The 14,914-nt window shown below is 70.8% G+C and overlaps 1 protein-coding gene across 19 annotated transcripts in view; it reads left to right on the plus strand.

Annotated features, from left to right (window-relative positions):
* The window catches only part of NCOR2 (nuclear receptor corepressor 2), a 170,758-nt gene that overhangs the window by 30,563 nt on the left and 125,281 nt on the right, over positions 1-14,914 (plus strand). For 9 of the 19 annotated variants that reach the window (XM_075996456.1, XM_075996450.1, XM_075996454.1 and 6 more), the window contains exon 1: positions 1,919-2,296. The exons of 1 other annotated variant lie outside the window; for it this stretch is intronic. The gene's annotated coding sequence lies outside the window, so the exon portion shown is untranslated. Of the gene's footprint in view, positions 1-1,916; positions 2,297-14,914 lie in introns of those variants that run through there. 9 more of the 19 variants (XM_075996443.1, XM_075996445.1, XM_075996457.1 and 6 more) reach the window with 2 other exon arrangements.

The raw sequence follows: 14,914 nt of genomic DNA on the forward strand, positions 1-14,914 counted from the left end.
CAGGGCCGGGTCCACCCTCCACGGGGGTGAGCAGGGCCGGGTCCACCCTCCACGCGGGAGCAGAGCCGGGTCCACCCTCCACGGGCGGGAGCAGGGCCTGGTTCACCCTCCACGCAGGAGCAGGGCCGGGTCCACCCTCCACGGGGGTGAGCAGGGCCGGGTCCACCCTCCACGCAGGAGCAGAGCCGGGTCCACCCTCCACGCGGGAGCAGGGCCTGGTTCACCCTCCACGCAGGAGCAGAGCCGGGTCCACCCTCCACGGGCGGGAGCAGGGCCGGGTCCACCCTCCACGGGCGTGAGCAGGGCCTGGTTCACCCTCCACGCAGGAGCAGAGCCGGGTCCACCCTCCACGGGCGGGAGCAGGGCCGGGTCCACCCTCCACGCGGGAGCAGGGCCGGGTCCACCCTCCACGGGCGTGAGCAGGGCCGGGTCCACCCTCCACGGGCGTGAGCAGGGCCTGGTTCACCCTCCACGCAGGAGCAGAGCCGGGTCCACCCTCCACGGGCGGGAGCAGGGCCGGGTCCACCCTCCACGCAGGAGCAGAGCCGGGTCCACCCTCCACGGGCGTGAGCAGGGCCGGGTCCACCCTCCACGCAGGAGCAGGGCCGGGTCCACCCTCCACGCGGGAGCAGGGCCGGGTCCACCCTCCACGCGGGAGCAGGGCCGGGTCCACCCTCCACGGGCGTGAGCAGGGCCGGGTCCACCCTCCACGGGCGGGAGCAGGGCCGGGTCCACCCTCCACGGGCGGGAGCAGGGCCGGGTCCACCCTCCACGGGCGTGAGCAGGGCCGGGTCCACCCTCCACGGGGGTGAGCAGGGCCGGGTCCACCCTCCACGGGCGGGAGTAGGGCCGGGTCCACCCTCCACGGGCGGGAGTAGGGCCGGGTCCACCCTCCATGGGCGGGAAGCTGACACCGGGGCAGCTGGGGCTTGCGTCTGCGTCGCAAGGTTCACCGCAGCCAAGGCTCAGGCTTCTGGCCGAGCACCGGCCAGCCATGGTGTGTGGCATGAGAGTGCGCGTGTGCGCACATATGTGTGCGTGTGTGTGTGTGGCTGCCTCTTTCTCTGTCTCTTTCCCAGGCCCATCACCGAGACAACCCTAGTTCTGAAAGCTGCAGACGTGAGGGTTGTGCTGCTTCTCCTTCGAGTGACAGGAGGACGGCGACACCTCGAAGGCAGAGCTGTCCCTGCCGTGTGGCCGTCCCCGCCATGTGGCCTGTCCCGTGTGCCCGTCTCCGCCATGTGGCCGTCCCCGCCGTGTGGCTGTCCCGTGTGGCCGTCCCGTCCCTGCCGTGTGGCCGTCCCCGCCGTGTGGCCGTCCCCGCCGTGTGGCTGTCCCATGTGCCCATCCCCGCCGTGTGGCCGTCCCCGCCGTGTGGCTGTCCCATGTGCCCGTCCCCGTCCTGTGCCCGTCCCCGCTGTGTGGCCCGTCCCCGCCGTGTGCCCGTCCCCGCCGTGTGCCCGTCCCCGCCGTGTGGCTGTCCCATGTGCCCGTCCCCGTCCTGTGCCCGTCCCCGCTGTGTGCCGTCCCCGCCGTGTGCCCGTCCCCGCCGTGTGCCCGTCCCCGCCGTGTGGCTGTCCCATGTGCCCGTCCCCGCTGTGTGCCGTCCCCGCCGTGTGCCCGTCCCCGCCGTGTGGCCGTCCTGTGTGGCCGCAGGGTGGGGGCCGGGCGGCTGGGAGGAAACGGGTTAAAGCGGCAGAGGCCGGGCCCGCCCTGGCTGCCGCGAGGAGCGAGAGGTTTTCTCGCCGAGCTATAAAAAGGCCCCACAGCGCCGGGCCCGCCGGCTGGCCGCGCGCCAGGTTTCCATGGCGATGAGGAATTATTACTTACTGCCAAGGCTGGGAGAGAAAGCCGTACTTTTGGCTCCCGAACAAGAGGAGTGGACTTATGTAATTCCCTGTGTTTACAGGCCCGGAGCGGCGGAGCAAGGCCCGCGCCGCCCTCGCCGCCGTGGGGTCGCCGGCCGCGCTGTCCCGGTGGGCCTCGCCTGCCCGGCGCCGGGCATCGGGCGGAAGCGGGGCGGCTGGGCGCTGGGCCACGGCCCGGCGGGGCCTCGGGCGGCGGGAGCCGCAGTCTCGCGGGAAGGCGCGGGCCGCGCGGCCCCTCTCCGTGTCGGCCGGAGGAGGGTGGCTCGAGGCCGGATGCGGTGCGTGTTCTGGCGCGGGCGCCGTCTGTGCGTGTGCGCCGCGCCGACCCTCGGGCCGGCACTTTCTCTTTCTCTTTCTGTTTCTCCTCGCGGGAGAGTTTCTCCAAGTTGGGTCCGGAGCTGTCGGCAGGAGGCGGGTCACGTGCTCGGGTAAGAGACGGGCGGCGCAGCGTGGGCAGGCGCGGCGTGGCGGTGCCCCGGCCAGGGGTGGGCGCGGGCCGGGGCGGGCGCGCCGCGTGGGGGACCCGTCCGGAAGGAGCCCCGGGCCTGCCACTGGGTGCCGCGGCCCTGGTCCAGGGCAGGGGCGGGCAGACGCGGGCGGCCGTGCCCTGGCAGGGTGGACGTGCACTGCCCCGCGCCCGCGGACGGTGGGCCGGCCGCCTCATCGGACAGAGTTGCAGGAGTCACGGAGGAGAGTGTTCGGAGGCGCGGGCGGGGGGCGCCCCGGCGGGCCGCGTGGGAGGGCCCGGCCGGGCTTTGTGCCGCTCTTCTGAGCCCTTGCGGGGCCAGGCACCCAGGGTGCTGGGCGCGGGTTCCTGGGGCCGGATCCCACCCCGGCTTCCAGGGTGGCCGGGGCAGGGAGACCAGGTGCAGGCGGTGCTGTGGCCCAGCCCGGCGCCCGCTCCCCACCGAGGTGGCGCTTGGCCAGGCGCCCGTGTCTGGTCTGAAACCAGCGCCACCGGCCCAGGCTTGCCCGGGACTTGGCAGCCCGGCGCCGGGACAAACACTGGAAAGTTGGAAGGGCTTCCCGAGCGCACAAGGAGCCTTCAGTTCCGCACCGCGGGGGGAGGGAGAGGTTTGTCCCGAGGCCGGGGTGCGCCGGGAGGCGGCAGGGACGTCCCATGGGGACCTCCAGGCCCAGGCCAGGCTGGGGGAGGGGCCGGGCTCGCAGATGGCGTTGCCCTGGGCCGCAGAGGCGGGGGTTTGAGTCCCGGCTGTGTCCCTGCCAGAGCTGTGTGGCCTCGGGCATGTCACCTCACCTCTCTGGGCCTCAGTTTCCTCAGCTGTAAAATGGGGGCCCCACAGGCATGGGCGTGACGGGGAGGGGAGGAGCCGTGGCCGCGTGGCGGGCTCTGGGGAGGACTGCCCAGGCGTCCATCCCGGTTAGACGTGTCCTGGCTGCACGACCCTGGGCACGTCACCCCTTGTCTCTGCACCTCGGTTTCCCTACCCGGCAAGTGGGTGCTCCGTCTGCCCCACGCCCGGAGAGTTCCGTGGCTCACAGGAGCTGACAGAGCCGGGCTCGGGCCGCACGGCCAGCGCGTGGTGGGTCAGCTGGTGCTGTGGTGGCCGTAACGGTCAGGATGGCAGCGCCCCACCCGCACGGAGCGTGGGGCACCCTGGATCCCGGCGTCTCCGTCTGCGAGGCCAGCACGGGCAGGCGACATTCCAGCCTGGCCCTTGGAGAATGGTGCACACTCGAGCGGGTCCTGGAAGCTCACGGAGCCTCAGTTTCCTCGCTGTTCACAGCCCGCAGGGGGTCTGGGGGATCCCGAGAGAAGCCTGGAGGGGCAGAGCACAGAGCTGGCGCGTGTGTGGGCGCCGGCGGTGTAGACGGCAGGGCTGGATCTGACTTCGAGTTGCCTCCTGGCCTCCCCCCACAGGGTGCTCTCCTGCGCGCAGCGCCGGCCCAGCTCACGGGGGTGGGGGGGTGGGGTGGGGGGTGGTGGGACTGGGCACTCCCCACGGTCTGGGCCCGAGTGCCCAGGGCGGCCCCCACGCGCGCCTGCTCTGCCCTGTCTCCCCCTCGGCCCGCGCCCCTCTGCGCCACCCTCGGCCAGGGCTCCCGTGTGCCTGGCGTGGCCCCCGTGTGCCTGGCGTGGCCCCGGGCTGGCGGGAGGGCCGCTCTCCTGCGGAAGGTGGCAGCGGTTCCGAGTCTGTAAGTGACACCGGATGCCGGGCTGGTGGCTGGCTCGGGGCCGCCCGTCCCGGGCCAGCAGTCGCCGGCGGGGAGTTCCCGGGGTGCCCGGGCCGCCCACACCAGCTGCCCGCCGCCCAGCTGTCCTCGGGCCTCTCCTGGGCCCGGGAAGCGGCCGGCCGTAGAGCCGTGTCGTGGCCGCTCCCGGCCTGCACCGAGGGCCTGGGCCCTGGGAAGGACCGTTGCGTGTGGGGCTCAGAACAGGGTTGGCACAGGGGCCTCTGTGGCGGGACCGGTCCGTGTGGGCCCCGGAATCGCACCGCAGTAAAACCGTGCGGAGGTAAACGCGCGCTCACACGCACACACCTGGGAACGCGGAAAGCTGTGCGAGATCTGAGCGGGGTCGACCTCAGCGTCCCCTTCCTGGTTGTGCCACTGCCGCTGAGCCCCAGGTGTCTGACGACCTGACCCCGGGGAGGCTGGGGGAGGGGCGCACAGATCTTGGGGCCTCGCCGTAGTATTTCTTACCGCTGTGCACGGATCCGCACGGTCTCAGAATAAAAACTTAGAAAGCAGGCCGGGCGCGGCGGCTCACGCCTGTAATCCTAGCACTCTGGGAGGCCGAGGTGGGAGGATTGCTCGAGGTCAGGAGTTCCAAACCAGCCTGAGCAAGAGCGAGAATTGGCCAGCTAATATATATGGAAAAAACTAGCCGGGCATGGTGGTGCATGCCTGTAGTCCCAGCTACTCAGGAGGCTGAGGCAGGAGGATCGCTTGAGCCCAGGAGATTGAGGTTGCTGTGAGCTAGGCTGACGCCATGGCACTCACTCTAGCCTGGGCAACAGAGTGAGACTCTGTCTCAAAAAAAAAAAAAAAAAAAAGAAAAGAAAACAACTTAGGAAGCCAAAGAGAGGTGCGGGGTGGGCCGGGCTGTCGGAGGCTGCCCCGTGTCGCTGGGCGGCTCTGAGAAGTGGCTCAGCTGCCCCGGCCTCAGTGTCCTCACCTGTGAAGTGGGGATGACGCCCATGACTCTGCGGGGCTCGAGTGAGGGTTGCACGAGTTGCCGGGCTGCGCGTGTCCTGCGGGCTGCTGCTGCCGTCGCTGTCAGCGCTGCGGCTTGCGGGCGCCCCTCGTTTCGTGTCCCCTCCGCCGTGGCCGGGAGCGTGACCCGCTCTCCAGGTGAGGAGGCCGAGGCCGGAGCGGTCAGGGGACCGGGCGGAAGGCGCGGCTTGCGGGGTGGAGTGGGAGGGGCGCCGGGTGGCTGCGCCCCGAAGGTCACCTGCCCTCGCCCGGCCCCTCCTCCCGCCCCACCTGCAGGCGGGGCTCACGACCTCTGGGAGCAGGCGGCCTCCCTGCACCTCGGGGCTCCTCCTCGCCACTGACTCTTCGTCTCGTGACGGCCGAACCCGCTTCCTCTCTGAGCGCCTTCCTCCCTGCGCGGCGCTGAGCGGCGTTTCCCGCGTCTGCTGTCCTCCCTGACCTGGCCTCCCAGCCCCTCTGCCTCCGTGGCTGGCGGACGGCTCTGGGTGCTTGACTGCCCGGGCGCGAGCCGGGGTGGCCGGGGCGCGAGCGGGGTGGCCAGGGCGCGAGCCGGGGTGGCCGGGGCCCGAGCCGGGGTGGCCCCGGGTGCGGAAGCGTGCGGTGGGCTCGTGCGCAGTGGAAGCTGGCGCTCAGGCGGAAACGTCCCCGGGGGCCCTGGCGAGAGGCTGCAGGCACCTGACCCTCAGAGCCGCGGCACCCGGCAAGTCCGGGAGGGGCCTGCTCATGCCTTGGGGGCACAGAAGGTTCCAAGGTATCCCGGGCTGGGGGACGAGCGGGTGTCTACAGGGCCCGGCGGGTCCCGCTGCTGAGCCGCTGCACAGCGTTTCCACGGTCATGGCAGCCTGGCGGAGGCCTGTGCCTGGCGTGTGTGGCGGGGGGGGAGGTCGTGGCTCTGTCTCAGGTCTGGGCTTCGCTGGGCAGAGCCTGGAGGGGAGGTGGGGTAGGGGGTGGTGTAGGGGGTTGGGTGGGGGGGTAGGGTGGGGTAGGGGTGGGACCTCCAGCCCCACGAGCTTCTGTGCTGTTTCTCGGATACCCCGGCCGTAGCCGTGCTGCAGGGCCTTTGCACTTGCTGTCCCCGCTTCCCAGAGACCGTGGCGCTCCCCGGTTTAAGCTTCCGTGTGAGTGGCGCCTCCTGAGAGAGGCCTGGCCCTGGTGCCGTGACTCCCCGGCGCCCTGCCTGACTGGTCCCCTGACACCGCCACTCCTGTCGTGTGTCCGTCCTGCCTGTCCCCTCCCCGTCACCGCTCCGGACCGGGTGGCTCATAAGCAGCAGAAATTGTGGCCGCTCTGGAGCTGCGAGTCCAAGGTCAAGGCTGCAGAAAATTCCGTGGCCGGTGGGGCCGTTGCCTGGTTCCCGGCGGTGCGGTTGGTCTCCCTCCCGCGGCCTCCATGGACGGGGAGGCGGCCCTTCCGTCCCCTTCCCCTGCGCTCCGCCCCAGTGACCTCGCCACCCCACCCTCCCCCTCGTCACATGGCGATCGGGTTTCCACGGGTGAATTTTGGGGGTACACGCACGTTCAGACCACGGCACCCCTCCGCCCGAGACTTTGTTCACGCTGTCACGCCGTGTCCTCAGCACGGGGCGTACAGCAGGCACTCGGGAAGCAGCTGCGCCCGACTCGGGCCCCCAGGGCTGTGGGCCCAGACCCGCCCCCTCCCCGAGAGTGGGGCCGGCTGGGACAGAGATGCTTTCTGGTCCCTCCGGGACGTCCTGCCCTCGCTGCTCTGGGCAGACTCAGGCCCGTGGCCGGATGTCACCTGGACCTCGTCTCCCTCCTCCCTTAAAGTTTTGCAGCTTGGGGGGCTGAGGATACACTTGGGGGGGGGCCTGGAAAACCCAGAAACGTTCTCGCGCACCTGCTCCGGCCCCTGGGAGCCCAGCAAGCCTGCCCCGAGAGTCTGCTCCTCCCAGATGAGGTCGGGGGCGTGGGGGGCCTGAGCAGGGAAAGTGGGGGGCTGTGGGCACTGGGCTGCGGGGAGGGGTGCGGAGGCGAGCGTTTGCTCACGTTAGTCCACTGTGTCCTTCCGCCAGCCCTGTGAAGTGGGTGGGGAGTCACCCTCCGGGGCGCACAGAGAGGGTAAGCAGCTTGCCCAAAGACACACAGCGGCAGGCACACGCCATCCCGGGGTCAGCGGCATTTCCCTTGCAGTCGTTCCTGTGCGCGGGTGGTGCTTAGCGCTTGAAGGGGTTATCCTGGTCCGTCCCCAGAAGGCCCCTTTGTGGCCCTGTCTGGGGCGGGCCCCGTTTTGCCAGGATCTCAGGCAGACGCCCCAGGTAGCCCAGGGCTGAGGCTGGGAGGCGCCCAGACCGTCCTGGAAGGTGGGAGGGCAGGGGGAGCCACCTCCGAGCCGGTCATTTGCATGACAGTGGGCCCTCTGTCCTGGCCCAGCCCCTCCCCCGGCTAATAATGTGCCCCCCAGCCCGTGATGTCGTCACCGGCCCTGGGCCGGGCGGGCAGTGGTGGCAGCCGTGGGGGCTGGCCCGGCTGCGCATACGCAGGGCGGTGGTGAGTCCAGAGCCGCCGCCTTCCAGCATCTGCCTCTGTGCAGGGGCCGCTGTGTCCCGTGGCCCCCGGGCCAACTGAGGCCCCGGGCAGCCCTGCCCGCCGGCCCGGCCCCTCGGAGCCGCCTCCTGGCCTGTGACACGGCTGACTCATCGCCGCTGGCCTGGCCAGAGGCGTGGGCGTGAGAGTCCCCGCTTCCTGCCGGTGTCGAGTGTAGCTGGGGAGGCCCGTGTGCGGGGCAGCTGCCGGCGGGGGCGAGCCTGGCCCCACGGCGTCCCTGGGCCGTGGCCTCCCTGTCCGCGCCCGTCCTCTGCCTGTGGGGCCTGGGCAGTGCCGGGAGAGGCGCCCCGGGAAGGCGCATCCCCGTCCGAGGGCCGGCCCCGTCGAAGGGCCACGCAGGGAGAAAGGGTCTTGGCGGGCGCGTCCTGGGCCGAGCTCCTCCCGGCCAGCCTGGTGGCCGTGGACCCGGTGACCAGCGTCCTCCTGGGAGACAAAAGAGGACGGACCAACACGCGGACACGGAGGCGGCCACGGGCCGGGCAGGCGCCCGATGCCACCGGGCGCTGGGAGACGCCCGGAAGGAGCCTCCCCTCCAGCTCCGCGAACGTGCCCTGCGGCCCCCGCGCTTGCACTGCCGCCTCCAGGGCCGTCGCAGAATAAATTCCTGTTGTTTTTAAGCCACGTGGTTTGTGGTCATTTCTGTGGCAGCCTCGGAAAACTAATACGGCCCGTGACCCCGTTTCTGGAGGTGGGGGTAGCCCCGGGGAGGGGTCTGTGTTCCCGCACCCGAGCTGGAGGGCCCGGCAAGTTCCGGTGGCCGAGGACGGCTTGTGTCCAGTGTGCGGGGACCCTCCCAGCCACGCCAGGGAGGGCGGGCTCGGACCATGCCCTCCCCAGAGCCAGGTGCACAGCCGACCCCCGTAGTCCTCCACCCACCTCGCCCCTGCAGCCCTGACCCCCGTAGCCCCTCCACCCACCCTCGCCCCGAAGCCCCGACCCCTGCAGCCCCTTCACCCTCCCCTCACCCCTGCAGCCCCGACCCCCGCAGCCCCTTCACCCACCCTCGCCCCCGCAGCCCCGACCCCTGCAGCCCCTCCACCCACCCTCGCCCCGAAGCCCCGACCCCCGTAGCCCCTCCACCCACCCTCGCCCCAAAGCCCCGACCCCTGCAGCCCCTTCACCCTCCCCTCACCCCTGCAGCCCCGACCCCCGCAGCCCCTTCACCCACCCTCGCCCCCGCAGCCCCGACCCCTGCAGCCCCTCCACCCACCCTCGCCCCGAAGCCCCGACCCCCGTAGCCCCTCCACCCACCCTCGCCCCAAAGCCCCGACCCCTGCAGCCCCTTCACCCTCCCCTCACCCCTGCAGCCCCGACCCCCGTAGCCCCTCCACCCACCCTCGCCCCCGCAGCCCCGACCCCTGCAGCCCCTCCACCCTCCCCTCACCCCCACAGCCCTGACACCCCCACAGCCCCGACCCCCTCCTCTCGCCCCCTGAACCCCCCGCAGCCCTGATCCCCTCTCCTGCCCCCCCCCGCAGCCCTGACCCTCTTCCCCACCACCCCATAGCCCTGATCCCTGCCACCCCCAGCCCTGTGGGGGAGGCCAGCGGGGGGGGGGGGCAGGAGGCTCCTGAATCCACCCGGGCTCCCCCCAGGCCGGGCGCACTTGCCCCACACGCTGGGCTGCTCACCCAGAACCTGGGGTGCAGCGGTCCCCCGTAGGCCCTTGGCAGAGGGAGAAACTAGGCCCAGAGACGGCAGGCTACCAGATGTAGGCCACACAGCTCCTCGGTGGCAGTGGTGGCCCTGAGGGTCCCGCCGTGGCCCGGCTCGGGTGGCCAGCCTGGCGGCCCGGGAGGGGCTCGGAGCCTTTGCGGCACCCAGGCTGTGCGGGCCGGTGGGCAGGGTGTGCGTGGGGCGTCACCCGGCTCTGGGCAGCCTGGCCGCTCGGTGCTCTGCGTGCAAGGGCGTCTGCGCGCCCCAGCCCGGGGCCTGCCATTCTGCTCTTGGCGTGTTCGTGGAGGCAGCAAGCATTCATTGAGCACCTGCTGTGTGCGGCGTGCTGGGACTCAGTGGAGGACACACAGGCGTGGCTCGTGGCCCGGGGATCTTAGGAGGGTCGGGGCCGGGACTCGGGGGCCGAGGAGGGAGGAGGGGGGGCGCGGCCTGCCCGCTCTTCCGGGGGCCCCGTGGGCGGTTTGCCGCAGGCTGTGGGGGTGGTGGTGGTGGGGGGTGGGGACAGGGGGAGGCCCACAGCCCCTGTGGCGTCCCTGGGCCCCTTGGGCTGGCGGGGCTTGGCCTGGGCCTGCAAGCAGGGGTGCGGGGTGGGGCCTCCGAGGCCTGGCTCGGCCTGGTGGGGCGTCGGGGTGCGCCCGCGTCGGGGTGCCAGGATGCAGTGGTGGGGGATGCCGGAGGCGGCTTGCCTGGGTTTGCATCCAGGCTGTGCCCCTTGCCTGCTGTGCGGCCTTGGGTGAGTTACTTGGCCTCTCTGTGCCTCGGTGGCATGGGCACGGAACCCACCTCCTGGGGAAGTTGTGCCGATGCCGCTAACGGACGCTGGTGAGAGACACGTTAGTGTTCGGCTGTGACGGGGCGGGGGGGTGAGGGCCTTCTCCCCCCGTGACTGCTCAGGACCCGGGACACGGAGGTGGCGTTTGCTCGTCTCTCCTCCGTGCTGCTCATGCCGGCGGGAGGAGCCTCAGTCTCCAGTCTGCGAAATGGGAGCAATAACAAGCCCGGGCCGCCTAGAGGGCGGGACAAGGAGGGGCGGGGGGGGGGGGGAGGGCCGAGCAGGGCCTGTGGGGTGGGGGCTCAGGGTCGAAGCCTCGGCCACCCCCAGGCCAGGAGCAGCCGCCTGTTTTACAATCTGGGAAACTGAGGCCTGGCAGGGGCAGGCCCAGGGCGTTGCCGTGGGCGCAGCCCGCCAGGCTCTGGCTGCAGACAATGCCCCTTTCTTCTGGCCAGCGGGCACTGCCGGGCGGGCGGGTTTATCAGCCGTGTGCCCTGCAGCCGCGAGCAGGTGTCCTCCCGAGAGGTCGCGGTGTTCCTCCAGCAGCCGCGGCTGGAGGCTCAGGTTACCGCTGGGGCGGCCGTGGCGAGGGGGGTGCCTGGAGCTGCGGCATGACCCAGATCTGAGTCCGGCTGGCCTTGCCGGGCAGCCTTGATCTGCAGAGCCGCTTCCCGGGACAGCCACTGACAGCTCGGACGCAGCCAGGAGACACCTGCCCTTCCCGGGGGTGAGAGCCAGGACAGGCCTGTCCCCAGCCCCCGCCCGGTCCCTTCCTCCTAGGCGGGGTCTGTCCTGGGGCTCCCGACCTGCTTCTCTTGCCCCGTCCTGGGGGGCTTTGCCCCCCTCCCCTGCACAGACCAGGGCCCCAGAGAGCGGGGGACATCAGAGTCCGGGGAGACCGTGTCTTAGAATTTGGGTCTTAGGGCATTGCTGTCTTGGGTGTCTCGGTTGCAGTTGACAGACAGACCCCCCTGTTGCTCCTGCATTTAGCAGAAAAGGGTCCAGTCGCCAGAAACGCTCGAGGGAGGCTTCAGGCACGGTTGGATCCAGGCACAACCCGTGCTCAGTCCCTGGTAGTGGAGACTCAGAGTCACGGCAGCCCCCGCAGAAGAGTAGCATGTTGTCCCTCGTCCCTGACGCTCCAGCAGAGGTGGCGGGAGGGGGTGTCCCGGCCCAGCATGTGGCTGAGCGCGTGCTCTGGAGCCGGGGCTGCTCCCCCAGGCCCCGGACAGAGGGAGACCAGGGTGTGGCTTGCCCACGTTGGGGACAGAGCTGGGCCGTGTCCCACGGGGTAGAGGGAGTCGTCGTGAGTCCTGGGTAAGTGGCCCGTCTCCCACTCCCCATTGCGGCTGGGCCTCCTGGGCTGAGGACGCCGCGTCTGCCCTCCCACTGTCCCTCCTCGCAGCGCCCAGCCCGCGGCGTCCTCTCCCGGCTCCCAGCGACCGCGTGCACACGCCGCAGGCCACCTCCCGGCGGCCCCTGGGCCGTATTTGGGGTCAGGCTGATTTATCGGGTTGGTTTTGTAGTCTGTTTTTTTAAGAAGAATGGGGAGTTGTCTCAGCTTTGGGCTTGCGGGCTCTGCCTGGGAGATTTGGACGCTGCGGCCACCTCCCAGGCCCGCCCTGGGCCACATTCCTGAGCCCCGCTCAGCCTTGGCTGGGGCTGACTTCGGCCACCCGCCACCCCTCCGCGCAGTTCCTGTGGGCGGGCGGCGTGTTCCCGCGGGGCTTGGTGTCCACGGCTCTCCTCCTCTCTCGGTCCCCGCCCGCTTCTGCGGGGCCCCTGCCCTGGAGCCCGGTTAGTGCCGCCCCTCCGTGGGCTGACGACCAGCCCCCGGGGAGCTCTTGACCTCGGCTGTTTGGTTCCTGTCTGGAGCTCGCGGCCCGTGGGACGCTGTGGGCTCCCGATCACGCCCCGTCATCGGACACTTGCTGATCACGCCCCCGAAATACTGGGACGGCCCATCTGAGCTTTGCACGGGGCTGATCTCCAGTGGTTTCCCCCTTGGCCGGGGTTTCTGGGTGGCAGTGGGCCCCCAGCCGGGCTTGTGGGGGAGGGGGGCCGTGTGCAGGGCTGGGGTGATGGGGGAGGGGAGCTGTGTGCAGGGGTGAGGGTGACGGGGGAGGGGGTTGTGTGCAGGGCTGGGGGTGATGGGGGAGGGGGGCCATGAGCAAGGGTGAGGGTGACCGGGGAGGGGGGCCATGTGCAGGGCTGGGGTGATGGGAGAGGGGGGCTGTGCGCAGGGGTATGGGTGAATGGGGAGGGGAGCTGTGTGCAGGGTGAGGGTGACGGGGGAGGGGAGCGTGTGCAGGGGTGAGGGTGACGGGGGGGCCGTGTGCAGGGGTGGACGTGATGGGGAGGGGGCCGTGTGCAGGGGTGTGGGTGAATGGGGAGGGGAGCTGTGTGCAGGGTGAGGGTGACGGGAGGGGGCCGTGTGCAGAGGTGGGGGTGGCGGGGGAGGGGGGCGTGTGCAGGGCTGGGGTGAAGGGGGAGGGGCCGTGTGCAGGGCTGGGGTGACGGGGGAGGGGGCCGTGTGCAGGGGTGGGGGTGACGGGGGAGGGGGCCGTGTGCAGGGCTGGGGTGACGGGGGAGGGGGCCGTGTGCAGGGCTGGGGTGACGGGGGAGGGGGCCGTGTGCAGGGCTGGGGTGACGGGGGAGGGGGCCGTGTGCAGGGCTGGGGTGACGGGGGAGGGGGCCGTGTGCAGGGCTGGGGTGACGGGGGAGGGGGCCGTGTGCAGGGCTGGGGTGACGGGGGAGGGGGCCGTGTGCAGGGCTGGGGTGACGGGGGAGGGGGCTGTGTGCAGGGCTGGGGTGATGGGGGAGGGGGCCGTGTGCAGGGCTGGGGTGACGGGGGAGGGGCCGTGTGCAGGGCTGGGGTGACGGGGGAGGGGGGTGGGGAGGCCGCTGTTGGTGGGGGGCGTCCCAACGCCGCTGCCGGCGCAGCTATTCTTAGCAGCAGAGATATTCGTCCTCGTTCACATGTGGCCGCCGCCCCCCAGAGAGCTGCCCTGAAATACTAGGAAGGACCCCACAAATTCCTGGGAAAGCTGTCCTCCAGGGCCTGTGCGGGAGGAGGGGGAGCGTTTCCGGCAGCTGCACAGCTGGATGCGATCGCCAGATGTCAGAGGCAGGGATGTCGCCGGTGGGAACCGGCGTGGCGGCCTCCTGCGTGCTCGGGCTCCTGCGTGCTCTGGCTCCTGCGTGCTCGGCCTCCTGCGTGCTCGGGCTCCTGCGTGCTCTGGCTCCTGCGTGCTCTGGCTCCTGCGTGCTCGGCCTCCTGCGTGCCACAGCGGCGAGTGAGCCGGGAGGGAGGCTGTGTGCCAGTGGGCAGGGGACGGGGCCCCGGCCCGCCTGGGGTCCGGAGGCCAGCGGAACGCCCAGCGCCCGGGCACTTCCCAGGGGTCCGGGCTGCGAGACGCTGCCCAGCAGGCCGGCCCTGGCCTGTGGCCGTCACCGGGTCCCACGGGGCCTGGTCCGCTGTGCCTTTGGCCGGGAGGGTCTCCCGAGTGCTGGGCCCTCGGCAACACCTTCTCTGTCACGGGGCGGCCTGGGCGTTTGGGGCAATCGCAGAGTAACGGGAGCCCGGCTGGGAGCCCTCGGCCAGCAGTCAGGGAGGCCTCCCTGGAGGAAGAGGTGTGTGTGTGTGTGGTGTTGCTTTGGTTTATTTATTTTTTAAAATTTTAAATTGTGGTAGGTGCATATAAACATCAAACTTTCTCCCTCGGCCTTTGTAAAGTTGCTCGTTAAGTGTATTCGCGGCGCGGTGCAGCCCAGCCGGCTCTAGAGCTCTTCGTTGTGCAGAGCAGACCCTGCACCCACCAGACACCCCCGCGCCCCTCCCCCGCCCCGGCGCCCACACTCTGCTCTCAGTCTCTGCATTGGGCGACGCCAGGGACCTCCCGTAAGGGGGAGCGGACGGTATCTGTCCTGGCTGGGGCTGGCTTCTGTCACTCAGTGTCATGTCATGGCCCCTTTATGAGTCCGTGGCAGTTCTGTCCCGCCCAGGCAGCAGCATGGATGGAGGCCTGAGACCTGGAGCCCTGCGTCCTCCTGAAACCCCCCGGGCCCAGGGCAGCGGAGCCCCAGTCTCCCTCCCGCCGGCGAAGCCCCAGGCACGGGGTTAAGCGGTTCTCCCAAGCCCCATGGCGGGTGCCAGCGCCCCCTCCCCGCCGCCCTGCCGCCCGCCGGCCTCCCCTCTGCAGGGAAGATCGCTGTTTGCCAGGCCAGATGGAGGAGAGGCCAGATGGAAAACACGTCCCTCCCGGGGTGCCCGGAGCTTAATGAGGACGAGCTTAAAGAGGCAGAGTCAGGCGTGATGTGTGCGAACCCCCTGGGAGGGGGCTGCTCCCCACGCCTTTGGGGGTCCTTGGGTGGGACCCCGGAACCAGGCGTGCAGGGAGGGCTCGTCACGATGTATCTCCCTCTCTTGCTTCCAAAATTAAGTGGGACAAACAAACAAAAACGGCAGCCATGGGGGCAGGGCTTTAGAGCAGAGCCCGCGGCTGGCCGCAGCCCAGGCCGTACAAATGCGACGGCTAAATGGGAAACAGGGACAGCCAAGCCGCTTCCCTTCCGCTCGCCTGGGGCCGTGGGAGGGCTGGGGTTTGGACGTAGAAAGCGGGTGCCTCCGACAGCCACCCTGGCCCTGGCGACGCTCGCTCTCAACCAAGCTGCGCCGCCGCCCCGGAGAGCTGCATGTGCCTGGCGGGCCGGGGCACCTCTCGCCCAGACCCTCTCATTCCAACTCTGGAGTTTGGGGCTGGAGGCAGTTTTCTCCAGGGTCCTCTGTACCCACAGGCAGTTGTGCAGGTTTGGGGGTTCTGTGTGCCTCAGAGAGCTGGGCATGTGGGAGGGCC

This window comes from Microcebus murinus, chromosome 22 (genome assembly GCF_040939455.1).
Source record: "Microcebus murinus isolate Inina chromosome 22, M.murinus_Inina_mat1.0, whole genome shotgun sequence".
Classification (NCBI taxonomy): Eukaryota; Metazoa; Chordata; class Mammalia; order Primates; family Cheirogaleidae; genus Microcebus; species Microcebus murinus.